This window comes from Hyla sarda, chromosome 4 (genome assembly GCF_029499605.1).
Source record: "Hyla sarda isolate aHylSar1 chromosome 4, aHylSar1.hap1, whole genome shotgun sequence".
Classification (NCBI taxonomy): Eukaryota; Metazoa; Chordata; class Amphibia; order Anura; family Hylidae; genus Hyla; species Hyla sarda.
Window position 1 is genome coordinate 48,067,792 of NC_079192.1, and position 23,456 is coordinate 48,091,247.

Here is a 23,456-nt window from a genome sequence, read left to right on the forward strand (position 1 = left end):
GCTGCAGTGTGGAGAAGAGACAGAAGTAGTGTGAGGTGGATCTAAGGGAAGCCTTGAACAAATCTCCGAGCAAGTGACCGTGCCATTCTGTTCCCCACCCAGGAGGATTCTGAAATTCCTAATTGCAAGCATAATACCCGGTGAGTCAACAGGCCACATAGAAATTAATCATACCCTGGAGGTGTAATTCATATCCTGGTGGTGTAGAGTAAACAAGTCTACTGGATTCTCAGCATGAATGTGGTTTTCCGGGATCCCGTATAAATCATCATTACTATATAAATTTGATATCACTGTAACCAAACTGACCACAGAATGAAGATAACACGTCACTCATACTGCAGAGGGAACTTGGTAAAAATAGAACTGACAAATTCATAGCACAACAGTTTTTTTTTCTTACTAACAACAACAGCATAAAAATAAAAAGTTATTAGGAGAAGGAAATGAAAACTCGGTAGCCACAAAACTGCTGACAGAAAGGATAAAGGAATAATGTTGGGGAAATTTCATAGTGTGGAGTAGGTGGAAGTGTAGGGAAATTCCGTAGTGTACATGGGCCTCATTTCCCGCTGCCTTAACCCCTTAGCGACGCCAGACGTAAATGTACGTCCTGGTGAGCCGGAACTTAATGCCCCAGGACGCACATTTACATCCTATACATAACTGCGAGCATCGGAGCGATGCTTGGGTCATGCGTGGCAGGTCCTGGCTGCTACCTGCAAGTAATGGCGGACATCTACGACCCCTCAGATGCCATGATCAATACAGATCACGGCATCTGCAGCAGTGCGGTCACTAAAATGGATGATTGGATCGCCCGAAGCGCTATCAAGACGATTCGAACATCCAGAACGACAAACAGAGGTCCCCTCACCTGCCTCCGCTGCTTTACACGGGTCTTCTTCTCTGGTCTACGATTGAGCATTTCCTATAAGTGAGTCCACCCCTCACATTATATATACAGTATCTCCCATAAGTGAGTCCACCCCTCACATTATATACAGTATCTCCCATAAGTGAGTCCACCCCTCACATTATATATACAGTATATCCCATAAGTGAGTCCACCCCTCACATTATATACAGTATCTCCCATAAGTGAGTCCACCCCTCACATTATATATACATTATCTTCCATAAGTGAGTCCACCCCTCACATTATATATACATTGTCTCCCATAAGTGAGTCCACCCCTCACATTATATACAGTATCTCCCATAAGTGAGTCCACCCCTCACATTATATACAGTATATCCCATAAGTGAGTCCACCCCTCACATTATATATACAGTATCTCCCACAAGTGAGTCCAGCCCTCACATTATATATACAGTATCTCCCATAAGTGAGTCCACCCCTCACATTATATATACAGTATATCCCATAAGTGAGTCCACCCCTCACATTATATATACAGTATATCCCATAAGTGAGTCCACCCCTCACATTATATATACAGTATCTCCCATAAGTGAGTCCACTCCTCACATTATATATACAGTATATCCCATAAGTGAGTCCACCCCTCACATTTTATACAGTATCTCCCATAAGTGAGTCCACCCCTCACATTATATATACAGTATCTCCCATAAGTGAGTCCACCCCTCACATTATATATACAGTATCTCCCATAAGTGAGTCCACCCCTCACATTATATATACAGTATCTCCCATAAGTGAGTCCACCCCTCCCATTATATATACAGTATCTCCCATAAGTGAGTCCACCCCTCACATTGTATATACAGTATCTCCCATAAGTGAGTCCACCCCTCACATTATACAGTATCTCCCATAAGTGAGTCCACCCCTCCCATTATATATACAGTATCTCCCATAAGTGAGTCCACCCCTCACATTATACATACAGTATCTTCCATAAGTGAGTCCACCCCTCACATTATATACAGTATCTCCCATAAGTGAGTCCACCCCTCACATTATATACAGTATATCCCATAAGTGATTCCATCCCTCACATTATATATACAGTATCTCCTATAAGTGAGTACACCCCTCACATTATGTATACAGTATATCCCATAAGTGAGTCCACCCCTCACATTATATATACAGTATCTCCTATAAGTGAGTCCACCCCTCACATTATATATACAGTATCTCCCATAAGTGAGTACACCTCTCACATCATATACAGTATCTCCCATAAGTGAGTCCACCCCTCACATTATATATACAGTATCTCCCATAAGTGAGTCCACCCCTCACATTATATACAGTATATCCCATAAGTGAGTCCACCCCTCACATTATATATACAGTATATCCCATAAGTGAGTCCACCCCTCACATTATATATACAGTATCTCCCATAAGTGAGTCCACTCCTCACATTATATATACAGTATATCCCATAAGTGAGTCCACCCCTCACATTATATATACAGTATCTCCCATAAGTGAGTCCACCGCTCACATTATACAGTATCTCCCATAAGTGAGTCCACCCCTCACATTATATACAGTATCTCCCATAAGTGATTCCACCCCTCCCATTATATATACAGTATCTCCCATAAGTGAGTCCACCCCTCACATTATATACAGTATCTCCCATAAGTGAGTCCACCCCTCACATTATATATACAGTATCTCCCATAAGTGAGTCCACCCCTCACAATATATACAGTATCTCATATAAGTGAGTCCACCCCTCACATTATATATACAGTATCTCCCATAAGTGAGTCCACCCCTCACATTATACAGTATCTCCCATAAGTGAATCCACCCCTCCCATTATATATATAGTATCTCCCATAAGTGAGTCCACCCCTCACATTATACATACAGTATCTCCCATAAGTGAGTCCACCCCTCACATTATATATACAGTATCTCCCATAAGTGTGTCCACCCCTCACATTATATACAGTATCTCCCATAAGTGAGTCCACCCCTCACATTATATACAGTATATCCCATAAGTGATTCCACCCCTCACATTATATATACAGTATCTTCCATAAGTGAGTCCACCCCTCACATTATATATACAGTATTTCCCATAAGTGAGTCCACCCCTCACATTATATACAGTATCTCCCATAAGTGAGTCCACCCCTCACATTATATACAGTATCTCCCATAAGTGACTCCACCCCTCAGATTATATATACATTATCTTCCATAAGTGAGTCCACCCCTCACATTATATATACAGTATTTCCCATAAGTGAGTCCACCCCTCAGATTATATATACATTATCTTCCATAAGTGAGTCCACCCCTCACATTATATATACAGTATCTCCCATAAGTGAGTCCACCCCTCACATTATATATACAGTATCTCCCATAAGTGAGTCCACCCCTCACATTATATATACAGTATCTCTCATAAGTGAGTCCACCCCTCACATTATATATACAGTATCTCCCATAAGCGAGTCCACCCCTCACATTATATACAGTATCTTCCATAAGTGAGTCTACCCCTCACATTATGTATACAGTATCTCCCATAAGTGAGTCCACCCCTCACATTATATATACAGTATCTCCCATAAGTGAGTCCACCCCTCACATTATACACAGTATCTCCCATAAGTGAGTCCACCCCTCACATTATATATACAGTATCTCCCATAAGCGAGTCCATCCCTCACATTATATACAGTATCTTCCATAAGTGAGTCCACCCCTCACATTATACACAGTATCTCCCATAAGTGAGTCCACCCCTCACATTATATATACAGTATCTCCCATAAGTGAGTCCACCCCTCCCATTATATATATAGTATCTCCCATAAGTGAGTCCACCCCTCACATTATATATACAGTATCTCCCATAAGTGACTCCACCCCTCACATTATATACAGTATATCCCATAAGTGAGTCCACCCCTCACATTATATATACAGTATCTCCCATAAGTGAGTCCACCCCTCACATTATATAGTCTTTCCTTATCTAATTCAGATGTACATACCGCCAGGAATTGTTCCAGCTATATTTTCTCTCAGCAGAACTTGACGCCCAGATGGTTTCTATGTCAGCGGATTCTGATCCTCTATATGAAAACAATAATTATTATAATACTGCCAAACACTGTATTCTTCTAATACAATACACACCCTCTGAATATAATTCTGACAAACTGTACCCCCTGAATATACAACACACTGTACCCTCTGAATATAATACCGCCACACACCATACCCTCTGAATATAATACTACCACACACTGCACCCTCTGAATATAATACTACCACACACTGTGTTCTCTAAATTTATTACTACCACACACTGCACTCTCTGAATATAACTTGCTGTGCAGTGCACCCTCTGAATAAAATACCCAAATGTTTTGTGGCCCATAAAAAACGTACCACCCCAGAAATTCCTCATCATATACACTATACTTCTGAAATGCAGAACACTCTGTGCCTTCACATATAGTAATAATGCCCCCTGTGCTGTGCCCTTCACATATAATGCCCCCGTTCTTTGCCCCTCACATATAATGCCCCCATCATGCGCCCCTCACATATAATGCCCCGTGCTGTGCCCTTCACATTTAATGCCCCTGTTCTTTGCCCCTCATATAATGCCCCCATCATGTGCCCCTCACATATAATGCCCCGTGCTGTGCCCTTCACATATAATGCCCTCGTTTTTTGCCCCTCACATATCATGCCCCCATCATGCGCCCCTCACATATCATGCCCCCTGTGTTGTGCCCCTCACATATAATGCCCCCTGTGCTGTGCCCCTCACATATAATTCCCCCATCCTGTCCCCTCAGGGGGCATTTTATGTTTGGGGCACATGACAGGAGCATTATTTGTGAGGGGCACAGCACAGGGGGCATTATATGTGAGGGGCGCATGACGGGGGCATTATATGTGAAGGGCGCATGATGGGGGCATTAAATATGAGGGGTGCATGATGGGGGCATTATATGTGAGGGGTGCATGATGGGGGCATTATATGTGAGGGGTGCATTATGGGGCATTATATGTGATGGGCACAGCACAGGGGGCATTATATGTGTGGGGCAAAGCACGGGGCATTATATGTGTGGGGCACAGCACAGGTGGCATTATATGTGTGGAGCACAGCACAGGGGGCATTATATGAAATAATGCCTCCTGTGCTGTGCCCCTCACATATAATGCCCCCTGTGCTGTGCCCCTCACATATAATGCCCCCTGTGCCCCACACATTTAATTTATATGTGTGGGGTACAGCACAGGGGGCATTATATGTGAGGGGCACAGCACAGGGGGCATTATATGTGTGGGGCAAAGCACGGGACATTATATGTGTGGGGCACAGCACAGGTGGCATTATATGTGTGGAGCACAGCACAGGGGGCATTATATGAAATAATGCCTCCTGTGCTGTGCCCCTCACATATAATGGCCCCTGTGCTGTGCCCCTCACATATAATGCCCCCTGTGCTGTGCCCCACACATATAATTTATATTTGTGGGGCACAGCACAGGGGGCATTATATGTGAGGGGCACAGCACAGGGGGCATTATATGTGTGGAGCACAGCACAGGGGGCATTATATGAAATAATGCCTCCAGTGCTGTGCCCCTCCCATATAATGCCCCCTGTGCTGTGCCCCTCACATATAATGCCCCCTGTGCTGTGCCCCATACATATAATTTATATGTGTGGGACACAGCACACGGGGCATTATATGTGAGGGGCACAGCACAGGGGGCATTATATGTGTGGGGCACAGCACAGGGGGCATTATATGTGAAGGGCACAGCACAGGGGGCATTATATGTGAGGGGCACAGCACAGGAGGCATTATTTCATATAATGCCCCCTGTGCTGTGCTCCACACATATAATGCCCCCTGTGCTATGCCCCTCACATGTAATGCCCCTGTGCTGTGCCCCACACATATAATTTATATGGGGGCATTATATGTGAGCGGCACAGCACAGGGGGCCCCCTGCCATGTGCTCTTCCCATATAATGCCCCCTGTGCTTTGCCCTGTAGCCCCTCACATTAAATATTCCCTTTTTCCGAGTTTTTAAATTCCCCTCCCCCTCCTCCTGTACAATATAGTTCCCCAAATCCCCTGGGCCCTGAGCATACTCTTCACTACTTACAGTATGCGGGCTGCGGGGACAGGATCTCCGGGCGCCGGCGCGATGATGTGACGTCATCGCGCCGGCCTCTAGTGGATCGCGTCCCCGCAGCTCACACACTGTAATCACAGTGTGTGAAAGTTTAGTGAATGGTGGAGCTGGAGCTTACAGCTTCGGCTCCACCATGCAAGGTGGTGGGGCGGGTGCTGCATACTGCAATCTCTGGGGGGGGGGGCATTGCCCCGTTGCCCCCCCCCCCCTGGATCCGCCACTGGTCACATGGGTATGACATCCTGAAATGATCAGAAGAACATACAAAAACCCAAACTGGATTTTACATTCACAAATATCTATTTTAAAACAATATTGTTAGACATGTTCATATAGCAATGAAAAAGAAAAGAAGTCGGCGACTCACCGGTGCTGGTTTTCAGGCAATTTCTTCTCTATTAATACTCACATACATGGGAAGAGAAAAGACGTACAGGGGATGCAGCAGTCTGTCAACGGGACCGTTTCACAAGCTTAACATGCTTCGTCTGGCCTGAGGCCAGACGAAGCATGTTAAGCATGTGAAACGGTCCCGTTGACAGACAGCTGCATCCCCTGTACGTCTTTTCTCTCCCCATGTATGTGAGTATTAATAAAGAAGAAATTGCCTGAAAACCAGCTCCGGTGAGACGCCGACTTCTTTTCTTTTTCATTGCTATATGACCATTGCCTTACGTCAAGTCAGAGCACCACCAAGGTTTCACGGAAGCAGCTCACCAAGTTATCCCTATATAATCCTATACACATCTCACAGACTGAGCAGTGCCGATCTTACTTGTTTTCTTCACCTGTATTGTTAGACATGTATCGATATGAATATTTTTATTACATTAGCACAGCAAGAAAAATCATAGTAAAAGCATACTAAAAAAGGAGGAATCAGAGGAGAGTCCCGGATGAGAAAATAAAATATAAATATATATAAATAATAATAGAAATAATAACATATAAGAAATAATAATAGTAGTAGGCTTATTTACAGATAAAGAGTGTTACTATAATAAATAGAGTTGAGGAAACTTTTCAGAAGTTTGGCTCGGCGAGCTTGCCAATCCTCACGAAAATGTTTGGTTTACAGTGAACTGGTTGTTAGGAAAGGAATGTATTCAATTATAAATATAAGCTCGGACTAGGAATTTCTTCCTGGCAACAACTAGGAACGGTGAGCACTCCGCTTCATTTTTCTTTTGTGTTATATTTATGCTGCACTGTGTCGGCATACAGCGCCACCTGCCATCATTATATGTCCACACCTGGACCCATTACCTGCTGTAGTCATTAGTGCAATATATGTGTTTTTTACATATGGTGCTGGCAACTTTCTCTTGGGAGATCTGCCATAGTATTTCTTATAGAGCCTGAGCACATTAACGTATTTGTTCACTGTTGCATTTGAAGTTATGTCATTGGATTTGCAATAATTGGAATGGAAGGAACAGGTGAAGATTTCGGTAAGATGTTTAATGCAGGGAAAGCGTGCTTGAGGGAGTTCTTTTCTTCTTGTGAACAAAGGGATGAGATCCAGATGCTTAGTACTAAGACCCAAGAATTTAGGGTCTTGTCTTCAGCTGAGCGCGAAACAAAACTATTCTGGACCGTAAATTCCCTGCAAGCGTACAGTGATAATCACCGAACCCCGAGAGGGCTAAGGCCGTATAAACCACCATCCCAATTCACTGAGAACCCCAACTTCATCAAAAAAATGGGAGGAGCTATTCCTTTCTTAGTATGCTGTGTACAGAGCTCAGTGAGAGCTGCAGTGTGGAGAAGAGACAGAAGTAGTGTGAGGTGGATCTAAGGGAAGCCTTGAACAAATCTCCGAGCAAGTGACCGTGCCATTCTGTTCCCCACCCAGGAGGATTCTGAAATTCCTAATTGCAAGCATAATACCCGGTGAGTCAACAGGCCACATAGAAATTAATCATACCCTGGAGGTGTAATTCATATCCTGGTGGTGTAGAGTAAACAAGTCTACTGGATTCTCAGCATGAATGTGGTTTTCCGGGATCCCGTATAAATCATCATTACTATATAAATTTGATATCACTGTAACCAAACTGACCACAGAATGAAGATAACACGTCACTCATACTGCAGAGGGAACTTGGTAAAAATAGAACTGACAAATTCATAGCACAACAGTTTTTTTTTCTTACTAACAACAACAGCATAAAAATAAAAAGTTATTAGGAGAAGGAAATGAAAACTCGGTAGCCACAAAACTGCTGACAGAAAGGATAAAGGAATAATGTTGGGGAAATGTCATAGTGTGGAGTAGGTGGAAGTGTAGGGAAATTCCGTAGTGTACATGGGCCTCATTTCCCGCTGCCTTAACCCCTTAGCGACGCCAGACGTAAATGTACGTCCTGGTGAGCCGGAACTTAATGCCCCAGGACGCACATTTACATCCTATACATAACTGCGAGCATCGGAGCGATGCTTGGGTCATGCGTGGCAGGTCCTGGCTGCTACCTGCAAGTAATGGCGGACATCTACGACCCCTCAGATGCCATGATCAATACAGATCACGGCATCTGCAGCAGTGCGGTCACTAAAATGGATGATTGGATCGCCCGAAGCGCTATCAAGACGATTCGAACATCCAGAACGACAAACAGAGGTCCCCTCACCTGCCTCCGCTGCTTTACACGGGTCTTCTTCTCTGGTCTACGATTGAGCATTTCCTATAAGTGAGTCCACCCCTCACATTATATATACAGTATCTCCCATAAGTGAGTCCACCCCTCACATTATATACAGTATCTCCCATAAGTGAGTCCACCCCTCACATTATATATACAGTATATCCCATAAGTGAGTCCACCCCTCACATTATATACAGTATCTCCCATAAGTGAGTCCACCCCTCACATTATATATACATTATCTTCCATAAGTGAGTCCACCCCTCACATTATATATACATTGTCTCCCATAAGTGAGTCCACCCCTCACATTATATACAGTATCTCCCATAAGTGAGTCCACCCCTCACATTATATACAGTATATCCCATAAGTGAGTCCACCCCTCACATTATATATACAGTATCTCCCACAAGTGAGTCCAGCCCTCACATTATATATACAGTATCTCCCATAAGTGAGTCCACCCCTCACATTATATATACAGTATATCCCATAAGTGAGTCCACCCCTCACATTATATATACAGTATATCCCATAAGTGAGTCCACCCCTCACATTATATATACAGTATCTCCCATAAGTGAGTCCACTCCTCACATTATATATACAGTATATCCCATAAGTGAGTCCACCCCTCACATTTTATACAGTATCTCCCATAAGTGAGTCCACCCCTCACATTATATATACAGTATCTCCCATAAGTGAGTCCACCCCTCACATTATATATACAGTATCTCCCATAAGTGAGTCCACCCCTCACATTATATATACAGTATCTCCCATAAGTGAGTCCACCCCTCCCATTATATATACAGTATCTCCCATAAGTGAGTCCACCCCTCACATTGTATATACAGTATCTCCCATAAGTGAGTCCACCCCTCACATTATACAGTATCTCCCATAAGTGAGTCCACCCCTCCCATTATATATACAGTATCTCCCATAAGTGAGTCCACCCCTCACATTATACATACAGTATCTTCCATAAGTGAGTCCACCCCTCACATTATATACAGTATCTCCCATAAGTGAGTCCACCCCTCACATTATATACAGTATATCCCATAAGTGATTCCATCCCTCACATTATATATACAGTATCTCCTATAAGTGAGTACACCCCTCACATTATGTATACAGTATATCCCATAAGTGAGTCCACCCCTCACATTATATATACAGTATCTCCTATAAGTGAGTCCACCCCTCACATTATATATACAGTATCTCCCATAAGTGAGTACACCTCTCACATCATATACAGTATCTCCCATAAGTGAGTCCACCCCTCACATTATATATACAGTATCTCCCATAAGTGAGTCCACCCCTCACATTATATACAGTATATCCCATAAGTGAGTCCACCCCTCACATTATATATACAGTATATCCCATAAGTGAGTCCACCCCTCACATTATATATACAGTATCTCCCATAAGTGAGTCCACTCCTCACATTATATATACAGTATATCCCATAAGTGAGTCCACCCCTCACATTATATATACAGTATCTCCCATAAGTGAGTCCACCGCTCACATTATACAGTATCTCCCATAAGTGAGTCCACCCCTCACATTATATACAGTATCTCCCATAAGTGATTCCACCCCTCCCATTATATATACAGTATCTCCCATAAGTGAGTCCACCCCTCACATTATATACAGTATCTCCCATAAGTGAGTCCACCCCTCACATTATATATACAGTATCTCCCATAAGTGAGTCCACCCCTCACAATATATACAGTATCTCATATAAGTGAGTCCACCCCTCACATTATATATACAGTATCTCCCATAAGTGAGTCCACCCCTCACATTATACAGTATCTCCCATAAGTGAATCCACCCCTCCCATTATATATATAGTATCTCCCATAAGTGAGTCCACCCCTCACATTATACATACAGTATCTCCCATAAGTGAGTCCACCCCTCACATTATATATACAGTATCTCCCATAAGTGTGTCCACCCCTCACATTATATACAGTATCTCCCATAAGTGAGTCCACCCCTCACATTATATACAGTATATCCCATAAGTGATTCCACCCCTCACATTATATATACAGTATCTTCCATAAGTGAGTCCACCCCTCACATTATATATACAGTATTTCCCATAAGTGAGTCCACCCCTCACATTATATACAGTATCTCCCATAAGTGAGTCCACCCCTCACATTATATACAGTATCTCCCATAAGTGACTCCACCCCTCAGATTATATATACATTATCTTCCATAAGTGAGTCCACCCCTCACATTATATATACAGTATTTCCCATAAGTGAGTCCACCCCTCAGATTATATATACATTATCTTCCATAAGTGAGTCCACCCCTCACATTATATATACAGTATCTCCCATAAGTGAGTCCACCCCTCACATTATATATACAGTATCTCCCATAAGTGAGTCCACCCCTCACATTATATATACAGTATCTCTCATAAGTGAGTCCACCCCTCACATTATATATACAGTATCTCCCATAAGCGAGTCCACCCCTCACATTATATACAGTATCTTCCATAAGTGAGTCTACCCCTCACATTATGTATACAGTATCTCCCATAAGTGAGTCCACCCCTCACATTATATATACAGTATCTCCCATAAGTGAGTCCACCCCTCACATTATACACAGTATCTCCCATAAGTGAGTCCACCCCTCACATTATATATACAGTATCTCCCATAAGCGAGTCCATCCCTCACATTATATACAGTATCTTCCATAAGTGAGTCCACCCCTCACATTATACACAGTATCTCCCATAAGTGAGTCCACCCCTCACATTATATATACAGTATCTCCCATAAGTGAGTCCACCCCTCCCATTATATATATAGTATCTCCCATAAGTGAGTCCACCCCTCACATTATATATACAGTATCTCCCATAAGTGACTCCACCCCTCACATTATATACAGTATATCCCATAAGTGAGTCCACCCCTCACATTATATATACAGTATCTCCCATAAGTGAGTCCACCCCTCACATTATATATACAGTATCTCCCATAAGTGAGTCCACCCCTCACATTATATACAGTATCTCCCATAAGTGAGTCCACCCCTCACATTATATACAGTATATCCCATAAGTGATTCCACCCCTCACATTATATATACAGTATCTTCCATAAGTGAGTCCACCCCTCACATTATATATACAGTATTTCCCATAAGTGAGCCCACCCCTCACATTATATATACAGTATCTCCCATAAGCGAGTCCACCCCTCACATTATATACAGTATCTTCCATAAGTGAGTCTACCCCTCACATTATGTATACAGTATCTCCCATAAGTGAGTCCACCCCTCACATTATATATACAGTATCTCCCATAAGTGAGTCCACCCCTCACATTATATATACAGTATCTCCCATAAGCGAGTCCATCCCTCACATTATATACAGTATCTTCCATAAGTGAGTCCACCCTCACATTATATACAGTATCTGCCATAAGTGAGTCCACCCCTCACATTATACACAGTATCTCCCATAAGTGAGTCCACCCCTCACATTATATATACAGTATCTCCCATAAGTGATTCCATCCCTCACATTATATATACAGTATCTCCTATAAGTGAGTCCACCCCTCACATTATATATACAGTATCTCCCATAAGTGAGTACACCCCTCACATCATATACAGTATCTCCCATAAGTGAGTCCACCCCTCACATTATATATACAGTATCTCCCATAAGTGAGTCCACCCCTCACATTATATATACAGTATCTCCCATAAGTGAGTCCACCCCTCACATTATATATACAGTATCTCCCATGAGTCCACCCCTCCCATTATATATACAGTATCTCCCATAAGTGAGTCCACCCCTCACATTATATATACAGTATCTCCCATAAGTGAGTCCACCCCTCACATTATATACAGTATCTCCCATAAGTGATTCCACCCCTCCCATTATATATACAGTATCTCCCATAAGTGAGTCCACCCCTCACATTATATACAGTATCTCCCATAAGTGAGTCCACCCCTCACAATATATACAGTATCTCATATAAGTGAGTCCACCCCTCACATTATATATACAGTATCTCCCATAAGTGAGTCCACCCCTCACATTATACAGTATCTCCCATAAGTGAGTCCACCCCTCCCATTATATATATAGTATCTCCCATAAGTGAGTCCACCCCTCACATTATACATACAGTATCTCCCATAAGTGAGTCCACCCCTCACATTATATATACAGTATCTCCCATAAGTGAGTCCACCCCTCACATTATATACAGTATCTCCCATAAGTGAGTCCACCCCTCACATTATATACAGTATATCCCATAAGTGATTCCACCCCTCACATTATATATACAGTATCTTCCATAAGTGAGTCCACCCCTCACATTATATATACAGTATTTCCCATAAGTGAGTCCACCCCTCACATTATATATACAGTATCTCCCATAAGCGAGTCCACCCCTCACATTATATACAGTATCTTCCATAAGTGAGTCTACCCCTCACATTATGTATACAGTATCTCCCATAAGTGAGTCCACCCCTCACATTTTATATACAGTATCTCCCATAAGTGAGTCCACCCCTCACATTATATATACAGTATCTCCCATAAGCGAGTCCATCCCTCACATTATATACAGTATCTTCCATAAGTGAGTCCACCCTCACATTATATACAGTATCTGCCATAAGTGAGTCCACCCCTCACATTATACACAGTATCTCCCATAAGTGAGTCCACCCCTCACATTATATATACAGTATCTCCCATAAGTGAGTCCACCCCTCACATTATATACAGTATCTTCCATAAGTGAGTCCACCCTCACATTATAGTTACATAGTTACATAGTTAGTATGGTTGAAAAAAGACATACGTCCATCAAGTCCAACTAGGGAATTGAAGTGAAGGGTGTAAGGGGATAAGGGAAAGGGATGTAGTTTTATAATTCTACATAAGCATTAATGTTATTTTGTTCCAGGAATGTATCTAACCCTGTTTAAAAGCTGTTAATTGTTCCAGCTGTGACCAGTTCCTGAGGTAGACCATTCCATAAATTCACAGTCCTCACGGTAAAGAAGGCGTGTCGCCCCTTTAGACTAAACCTTTTCTTCTCCAGACGGAGGGAGTGCCCCCTCGTCCTTTGGGGGGGTTTAACCTGGAACAGTTTTTCTCCATATTTTTTGTATGGGCCATTTATATACGTATATACGTTTATCATATCCCCCCTTAAACGTCTCTTCTCAAGACTAAACAATTGTAACTCCTTTAATCGCTCCTCGTAGCTAAGATGTTCCATGCCCCATATTAGTTTAGTCGCGCGTCTCTGCACCCTTTCCAACTCCACAGTGTCCCTTTTATGAACAGGCGACCAAAACTGAACAGCATATTCCAGGTGAGGCCGTACAAATGCTTTATAAAGGGGGAGTATTATGTCCCTGTCCCTTGAGTCCATGCCTCTTTTTATACATGACAATATCCTGCCTGCTTTGGAAGCAGCAGCCTGACATTGCATGCTATTCTGTAGTCTGTGATCTACAAGTACACCCAGATCCTTCTCTACCAGTGACTCGGTCAGTTTAATCCCCCCTAAGACATACGATGCATGCATGTTCTTAGTACCCAGATGCATAACTTTACATTTATCCACATTGAACCTCATTTGCCAAGTGGATGCCCAGACACTTAGTCTATCCAAGTCATCTTGTAACTTATGCACATCCTCTATAGACTGTACCGTGCTACAAAGCTTGGTGTCATCTGCAAAGATAGAAACAAAGCTGTTAATGCCATCCTCTATATCATTGATAAATAAATTAAACAACAGCGGGCCCAGTACAGAACCTTGGGATACACCACTAATAACCAATCAAAGTACGAATCATTGACCACCACTCTCTGGGTACGATCCATGAGCCAGTGTTCAATCCAGTTACAAACTAAAGTTTCCAAACCCAAAGACCTTAACTTACCTGTCAGACGTCTGTGAGGGACAGTATCAAACGCTTTGGCAAAATCCAGAAACACTATATCCACAGCCATTCCTCTATATACACAGCCCCCCTCTATATCCACAGCCATTCCTCTGTCAAGGCTTCTACTCACCTCTTCATAAAAGCAAATTAGATTGGTTTGACAACTTCTATCCTTAGTAAACCCATGCTGGCTATCACTTATAATACTATTATCCCCTATGTATTCCTGTATGTAATCCCTTATAAGTCCTTCAAACAATTTACCCACAATGCACGTTAGACTTACCGGTCTATAATTGCCTGGCGAAGACCTAGAGCCCTTCTTGAAGATTGGTACCACATTCGCCTTGCGCCAGTCCCTTGGCATAATACCAGACACCAGAGAATCTCTAAATATCATGAACAAGGGTACAGATATTACTGAACTTACCTCTCTAAGAACTCTTGGGTGTAGTCCATCCGGTCCTGGGGATTTGCTTACATTTATATCACTTAACTTACCTTGTACCAGCTCTACATTAAGCCAGTTCAGTACATTACATGATGTGTTACCAGCACTGACCTGGCCAATGTCAGCTCCTTTTTCCATAGTGTATACAGAACTAAAGAACCCATTCAGTAGCTCCGCCTTCTCTTGATCGCCCGTGACAACCTCCCCATTATCATTATTAAGGGGTCCTACATGCTCTGTCCTTGGTTTTTTTGTATTTATATATCTAAAAAAATATTTAGGATTAGTTTTGCTTTCTTTGGCCACCTGTCTCTCATTTTGACTTTTTGCTGTTTTTATTACATTTTTACAGATTTTATTAAGCTCTTTGTACTGTTTAAATGTTATATCTGACCCATCAGATTTGAATTTTTTGAAGCCTATTTTTTTGTTGTTTATTGCTCTTTTAACCTCATTTGTCAGCCATGTAGGATTTAGTTTTAATCGCTTATATTTGTTCCCCTTTGGTATATATTTAGCTGTATAGTTATTTAGAGTTGATTTAAAGATGTCCCATTTACCTTCTGTATCAGTATTTAAGAACACCTCCCCCCAGTCTATGTCCTGTAGTGCAGATCTCAGCCCAGGGAAATTTGCCTTTTTAAAGTTATATGTTTTTGCCTTCCCCGTCTGTCTTTGTTTTCTTCATTTTAAGTCAAAAGTAACTATATTGTGGTCGCTATTACCAACGTTTTCCCTCACAGTTACATTACCAACCAGCTCTGCGTTGTTGGAAATGATCAGATCCAACAAGGCATCACTTCTTGTTGGGTCCTCCACAAACTGGCCCATAAAATTATCCTGCAATAAATTTAGGAATTGTCGCCCCTTTGTAGTTTTAGCCAACCCCCGGCCCCAATCTATATCTGGATAGTTAAAATCTCCCATTATTACCACTGTACCTGCCCGGGCGGCCCTCTCTAATTATATACAGTATCTCCCATAAGTGAGTCCACCCCTCACATTATATACAGTATCTCCCATAAGTGAGTCCACCCCTCACATTATATACACCCCTTACATTATATACACAGTATATCCCATAAGTGAGTCCACCCCTCACATTATATACAGTATCTCCCATAAGTGAGTCCACCCCTCACATTATATACAGTATCTCCCATAAGTGAGTCCACCCCTCACATTATATACAGTATCTCCCATAAGTGAGTCCACCCCTCACATTATATACAGTATCTCCCATAAGTGAGTCCACCCCTCACATTATATATACAGTATCTCCCATAAGTGAGTCCACCCCTCACATTATATATACAGTATCACCCATAAGTGAGTCCACCCCTCACATTATATATATGATATGAGATTTGGGGTCCAGAGGAGGGGTGGGGGGGAATGATATGAGGTTTGGGGTCCAGAGGGGGGGGGGGGTGATATGAGATTTGGGGTCTAGAGCAGGGGGGGATTTGGGGTCTGGAGGCAGCGTGTGTATGAATGATGAATCTATGGCTCTCTAGATATGTGTAAGCTAGAAGGATGTATGTATGATGTGTGGAGATTAATTATTCAGAGGGATCTGGAGGTGGTGAGTATGTATGATGTATGTGTAAGTAAGATGTGTGTGTATGTATGTATTATGCATGTGTTAGGGGGTGGCGTGTGTATCAATGATGCATGCATGTACTGGATGTATGATGTATGTATGAATAATGTGTGTGTATGAATGATGTGTGTGTATGAATGATAGAAGTGTATAAGCAAGATATATGTATGTATGTATGATGTGTGAGAGGGTACAGCGTATAGCATGGTTATTTTGGAGGGTTTATATTCAGGGGCACAGTGTGTGGCAGTATCATATTCAGGGGTACCGTGTATGGCAGTTTTATATTCAGGGGTACAGTGTGTGGCAGGATTATATTCAGGCGTACAGTGTGTGGCAGGATTATATTCAGTGGGTACAGTGTGTGGCAGTATTCTATTCAGAGGTTACAGTGTATGGCACAATTATATTCAGAGGTTACAGTGTGTGGCAGGTTTATATTCAGTGGGTACAGTGTGTGGCAGTGTTCTATTCAGGGGTACAGTGTATGGCAGTATTATATTCAGGGGTACAGTGTGTGGCAGGATTATATTCAGTGGGTACACTGTGTGGCAGTATTCTATTCAGGGGTACAGTGTATGGCAGAATTATATTCAGAGGGTACAGTGTGTGGCAGGATTATATTCAGTGGGTACAGTGTGTGGCAGTATTATATTCAGGGGCACAGTGTGTGGCAGTATTATATTCAGAGGGTACAGTGTGTGGCAGGATTATATTCAGTGGGTACAGTGTGTGGCAGTATTATATTCAGGGGGAACAGTAGGTGGCAGTATTATATTCAGGGGGAACAGTAGGTGGCAGTATTATATTCAGGGGGTGCAGTGGGTGGCAGTATTATATTCAAGGGGTACAGTGGATGGTAGTTTTATATTCAGGGGATACAGTGTGTCGCAGTATTATATTCAGGTGGGACAGTAAGAGGCAATATTCAGGGAGTACAGAAGGAGGCAGTATTATATTCAGGGGGTACAGAAGGAGGTAGTATTATATTCAGGGGGTACAGTGGGTGGCAGTATTGTATTCAAGGGGTACAGTGGATGGTCATTTTATTTTCAGGGGATACAGTGGGTGGCTGTATTATATTCAGGGGGTACAGTATTTAGCTGAATTATAATGAATATTGTCTTCATACAGAGGATGAGGATCCACTGACAAAGTGAGGAGCCTATGATGTCCGGGCGTCAGACTCTGCAGAGAAGATGGAGCTGGAAGACGTCCCGACGTCTGGACCAGATGAAGAAGGAAAGAAAAGATAACAGAGAAGACGTCACTCAGGTCACTGATGTCATTGTATATTCTCTTAACTGTCCCATCAGCTGGAGTCACTTGTAAGTTCCGCAGTGATGATGAGTGACGCTGTACCCTAATCTATGGCTCTCTAGCTGTTGAAAAACTACAACTCCTATAATGCCTGAGGCTCTCCAGACATGATGGGAACTGAGTGGGTGATTGGTGTGGGTCCCAGCAGTTGGACCCCCACCAGAAAAATGGGCTTCTTATTCTTCAATGCCTGTTTTGTCTGTCTGGCCCTGCCTGTTAGTCACTTATATAGTTGTGTATTCTCCTGACTGTGTCCCATCAGTTCTGTAGTTACTGATATCTTTGTGCAGCCGAGTAAGGGGTCATCTGGGATTGGGGAAGAGGGTCGTCAGGTGGTAGGGGGGCCCAGAGCAATTTTTCGCATCGGGCCCTAGCTACGCCCCTGGTGGTGGCGCATGTCCGAGTAAGCCTAGCGCTAACAGATTCCAGCTAATTCAGCCAGCACTGTTACAAATACAAATTTCTATAAGAGTCAGTGCATGGATCAGCAAGAAGAGTTTGACTGATCTGTAGACCAGGAATAATACAGAAAAAAAGGGTTGTGGGAGCTCAACATGGATCAAGAAATATCCCAACTGAGGATACTGTGTTACACACTACCCTATGTGTCAAATAATTACACCTAAAACAACAATACTATACAGTCCTACTAGGTTGAGACTAGAAAAGGAATAAAGGAAAGGATATACAGTAGAATAAGTCAGATGTGATCTAAAATTGTTTATTGGTTAATAATTAGTCTACGGGCCCTTGTATTGGACATAACATAGACAATTTAAATAAAAGCAATAAAAATGGCATTAATAAAAAATCATTAACTTGAATAAATAGCGAACAACTAGTTCCCCAAAAGGTAAGCAATTACTTATAGTATTAGCAATGTCTCTTTGATGGGTCGCGCTGTAAATGTACATTTTCCTATCTCGCTGTAGTGTGATTACGTTAAAGTCAATATGCAGTGCTGCAGGTACACTCTTTTTGTCCCACACTATAGTGTGATTGTGCTATAAGTTAATAGGTGGATATTAAGTAGTAGAGTTTACTAGAGATGTCGTGACCGTGTGTCTGATGATCCGTCTCTGATGTTGATGGCTCAGGTGGCGCCGAGCCGTAAGTCTATTTCTGAGAACAACTGGTATATAGCAGGGCAAGTGCTCTCTGCAGCACTGTAGCCCCCCTGTTTGCGGACCACTCTACCCTGGCGCAGTGGCGTCTCCAGCATTCATATTTAGGGGGGGGGGGGGCACATGGGGGGCAAGTGACAAAAGTGTGGGGGGGGGGCAATTTTGAAATGTGTGTCCGTGTATGTGTATATATATATATATATATATATATATATATATATATACATATACACACATATATATATATATATATATATATATGTATATATATATATATACACACACACACAATGAATTTTTTTTCGTTTTTGCCATAGATTTTGGGGTAAAATGACTGATGTCATTATAAAGTAGAATTGGTGGCGCAAAAAATAAGCCATAATATGGAATTTTAGGTGCTAAATTGAAAGAGTTATGATTTTTAAATGGTGAGGAGGAAAAAACAAAAGTGCAAAAACGGAAAAACGCTCGGTCCTTAAGGCGTTAAAACCTTTGGACACTACCATCACCTTTGATAGCGGCATCTAAAGGGTTAATGTCAGACATCAGCCTGATTGGTGATGTCTGGCATTAGCTGAGGGTTCTTGCTAATGATTTATACAACACAGTGGGAGCAGACACTGTGCGTACACTTACGCCTTGTGTCCTTAGGTCTCATTTACATGGATGGATCCCCAGCATATTTTACGCTGCAGATCCTCCGACAATGGACCCTACAGTGCTGCCTCCATCTGTGCCTGCTCATAACGGCAATCCTCCGCTACGAGTAGACATGCTTTGATGTGTATACTCGCACACATCGCGGCTGCTCTCGGCCTAGCTCAGAGAGCGGGAGGAGCGGCCATGATGTGTGCGAGTATACCATCAAAAGCATGTCTGCTCGTAGCGGAGGATTGCCGTTATGATCAGGCACAGATGGAGGCAGCACTGTAGGGTCCATTGTCAGGGGATCTGCAGCGTAAAATATGCTGAGGATCCGTCCGTGTAAATGAGCCCTTAGGGTACGTTCACAAGTACAGGATCTGCTGTATATTTTCTGCAGCTGATGTTGCTACCTATTGAAGCTAATGGGCTGCAAAATCAGCTGCACAAAATATGCAGCAAAAATATGCAGCAGATCCTGTTCATGTGAATGTACCCTTAAGGGGTTAATGATAAACTAGCAGTGTGTTCACATGTTGTCCTTCCAGAGGGGACACTTTCCCTCCTCCAGTGTCCACAGGTCACCAACAGGTCACATTACCAGAACAATTTATGGAAAAATTGTGGCAAAATTGCGCTCTTTTGCCGCGATTTACGAAAAATCGCGGTAAAACCGCACAATTTTTGCCGCGATTTTTCCCAAAAATTGTTGTGATAATGTGACCTGTTGGTGACCTGTAGACACTGGAGGAGGGAAAGTGTCCCCTCTGGAAGGACAACATGTGAACACACTGCTAGTGACCCCTCTGGACTGCTACCATACACATTACCGTATGTACTCGAGTATAAGCCGAGTTTTTCAGCACGATTTTTCGTGCTGAAAACACCCCCCTCGGCTTATACTTGAGTGAACTCTCCACTCTCAGTGGTCTTCAACCTGCGGACCTCCAGATGTTTCAAAATGATGAAGTGCTGGGGGCGGAGCCTTCAATGTATCGGGACATCCCTATTTATTTTAAATTGGGGGGGCCCAAGGGGGGACACGGCCTGATCTAGGGGGGGCCATGGCCCCCTCTGGCCCCCCCCTAGCGACGCCACTGCCCTGGCGGCAAAGGGCTAGTTTGAATATAAGTCACGAGTGGGGTGGGGATTGGTACCATGTACGTCTTACCCGTGGTTCCAGTTAAAGGTGCTCCTTCTTTCAATCTGGTGGATCGATGTCCCAAGTGAGTCTCGCGTTGTTACTCAGCAAAGTAATTGTGGTTTCAGGGAATGCGCGCTCAACTGCTGTAATGATGTTCTCCAAAGTTTACAGTATTGCAGTAAGGGTGAATAGTGATTCAAGCTTGACTGTACAGTGACCCCTCTGACCTACGATGGCCCCGACATACGATCATTTCAACATGCGATGGCCTCTCAGAGGCCATCGCATGTTGAAGGCAGCATCAACCTACAATGCTTTTTTATGTCGGGGCCATCACATAAATGTCTATCCGGCATGACTGCTTCAGCTACCACCGGATAGCCGTTTAAGGTGCCCCGTGTGGTCCAGTGGGTGTCACTTACCTGTACAGGTGCTCGGGACCGTCCTCTTCGGGATTCCTTGCATCGTCGGCGCTCTCCATCGTCGTCATCACGTCATTGCGTGCGCTGTCCCTTCATCCAATAGGAGCCGCGTGCGCAGTGACGTGATGACGGCGATGAAGAGACGCAGCAGAGAGGGTCCGGGGACGCGGCGACAGTGATGGAGGGCAACATCCAGGGCAGCGGTGAGCGGCGGGGACAGGTGAGTACTGTATAACCTCCTATACCAGTGATCTTCAACCTGCGGACCTCCAGATGTTGCAAAACTACAACTACCAGCATGCACGGACAGCCGTTGGTTGTCCGAGCATGCTGGGAGTTGTAGTTTTGCAACATCTGGAGGTTCACAGGTTGGAGACCACTGTCCTATACTTTACATTGCACAGATCCCTCAACAGACGATGGTTTCAACTAACGATCGTTCATTTGGAATGGATTACCATCGTATGTTGAGGGACCACTGTATTGGGGTGTTTGTGATAATAGGGTGGCAATAGGGTGGCTGCAGAGGACACCGTAGCCTAATTATTAACCAATAAATTATTTTAGACCACATCTGACTTATTCTACTGTATATCCTTTTCTTTATTCCTTTTCTGTTCTCAACCTAGTAGGACTGTATAGTATTGTTGTTTTAGGTGTGATCTGTACACCAGCTGTTATGGCACAATACAATTGTGTCAGCTTATAGAGGGTATTTCAAATTGTTACAATGTGTACTGCTTAGCAAATTGAATTGACTGCTGAGGCTTTAGCTTCTAGTAGTAATAGGCTAGGATTCCACTTGGGTTTTTTTTCTGGCAGTTTTTGGAACGCTGCCACTGCAGTTTTTGAGCCAAAGTCAGAAGTGGATCCATAAGGGAGGAGAAGTGTAAGTCCTTCCATTATATGTCCTATTCCTTTTGAATACACTTTGGCTTTGGCTCAAAAACTGCAGTGGCAGTATTCCAAAAACTGCCAAGAAAAAACCAAGTGGAATCCTAGCCATAAAGGCAGAGGATCAGTGATTCAGCCGGGACCAGAGAAGGGCCATATAGCTGTCAGGTTATGGAAAGTGTCATTTTCGCCCTGTCCCCTAGCTATGCCTCTGAAAAGTCCATTGTCATTAAATTTGATACAGCTGAATTTTTACAACCTGTGTAAATATTTTGTAATCACTAGTCAGTGCACGGGTCTATCAGCAAGAAGAATTCTGTTTTGTTTTTGGCAAAGAACTACTGAAACTAAAAATACTTTTCTTGTAATCACCTCTTCTTGAATTCCAAGAGTCAGTGCATGGGTCATTTCGCAGGAAGAAGAGTTAAATTTACTTTTGACACGGGCTGAAGTCTTTGTAAATGTTTGCCTGATACAGAACAGTAATTTTGGGTGACACCAACTTAGATGACTCTGTGCACTTTGCTTTTAGTAAGAAAAATACTGCAACTTTTTATGGACACAGGCTGATATTTGACAACCAGTATAAAAGCTTGCTTGACACAGAACAATACAAACTTAATGCTTTTACCTTATGATGGGAGTAAAACTCCCAAAAAGTTAAAGGGGTATTCCGGGAAAAGACATTTTATCCCCTATCCAAAGGATAGGGGATAAGATGTCTGATCACGGGGGCCTGCTGCTGAGACCCCCGCGATCTCCCTGCAGCACCCGCATTCTATGGGTCCCTCATGTCTATGGGAGGGGGCGTGACGGCCATCACGCCCCCTCCCATAGACATAAATGGAGGGGGCGTGGTGTGACGTCACACCCCCACTCCCGGAAACCCGGAGGTTTTCTAAACTGGAGATTCAGCAGCCGCATATAATGCGGGTGCTGCAGGGAGATCACGGGGGGTCTCAGCAGCGGGCCCCCCGTGATCAGACATCTTATCCCTTATCCTTTGGATAGGGGATAAAATGCTTTTGCCCGGAATACCCCTTCAAA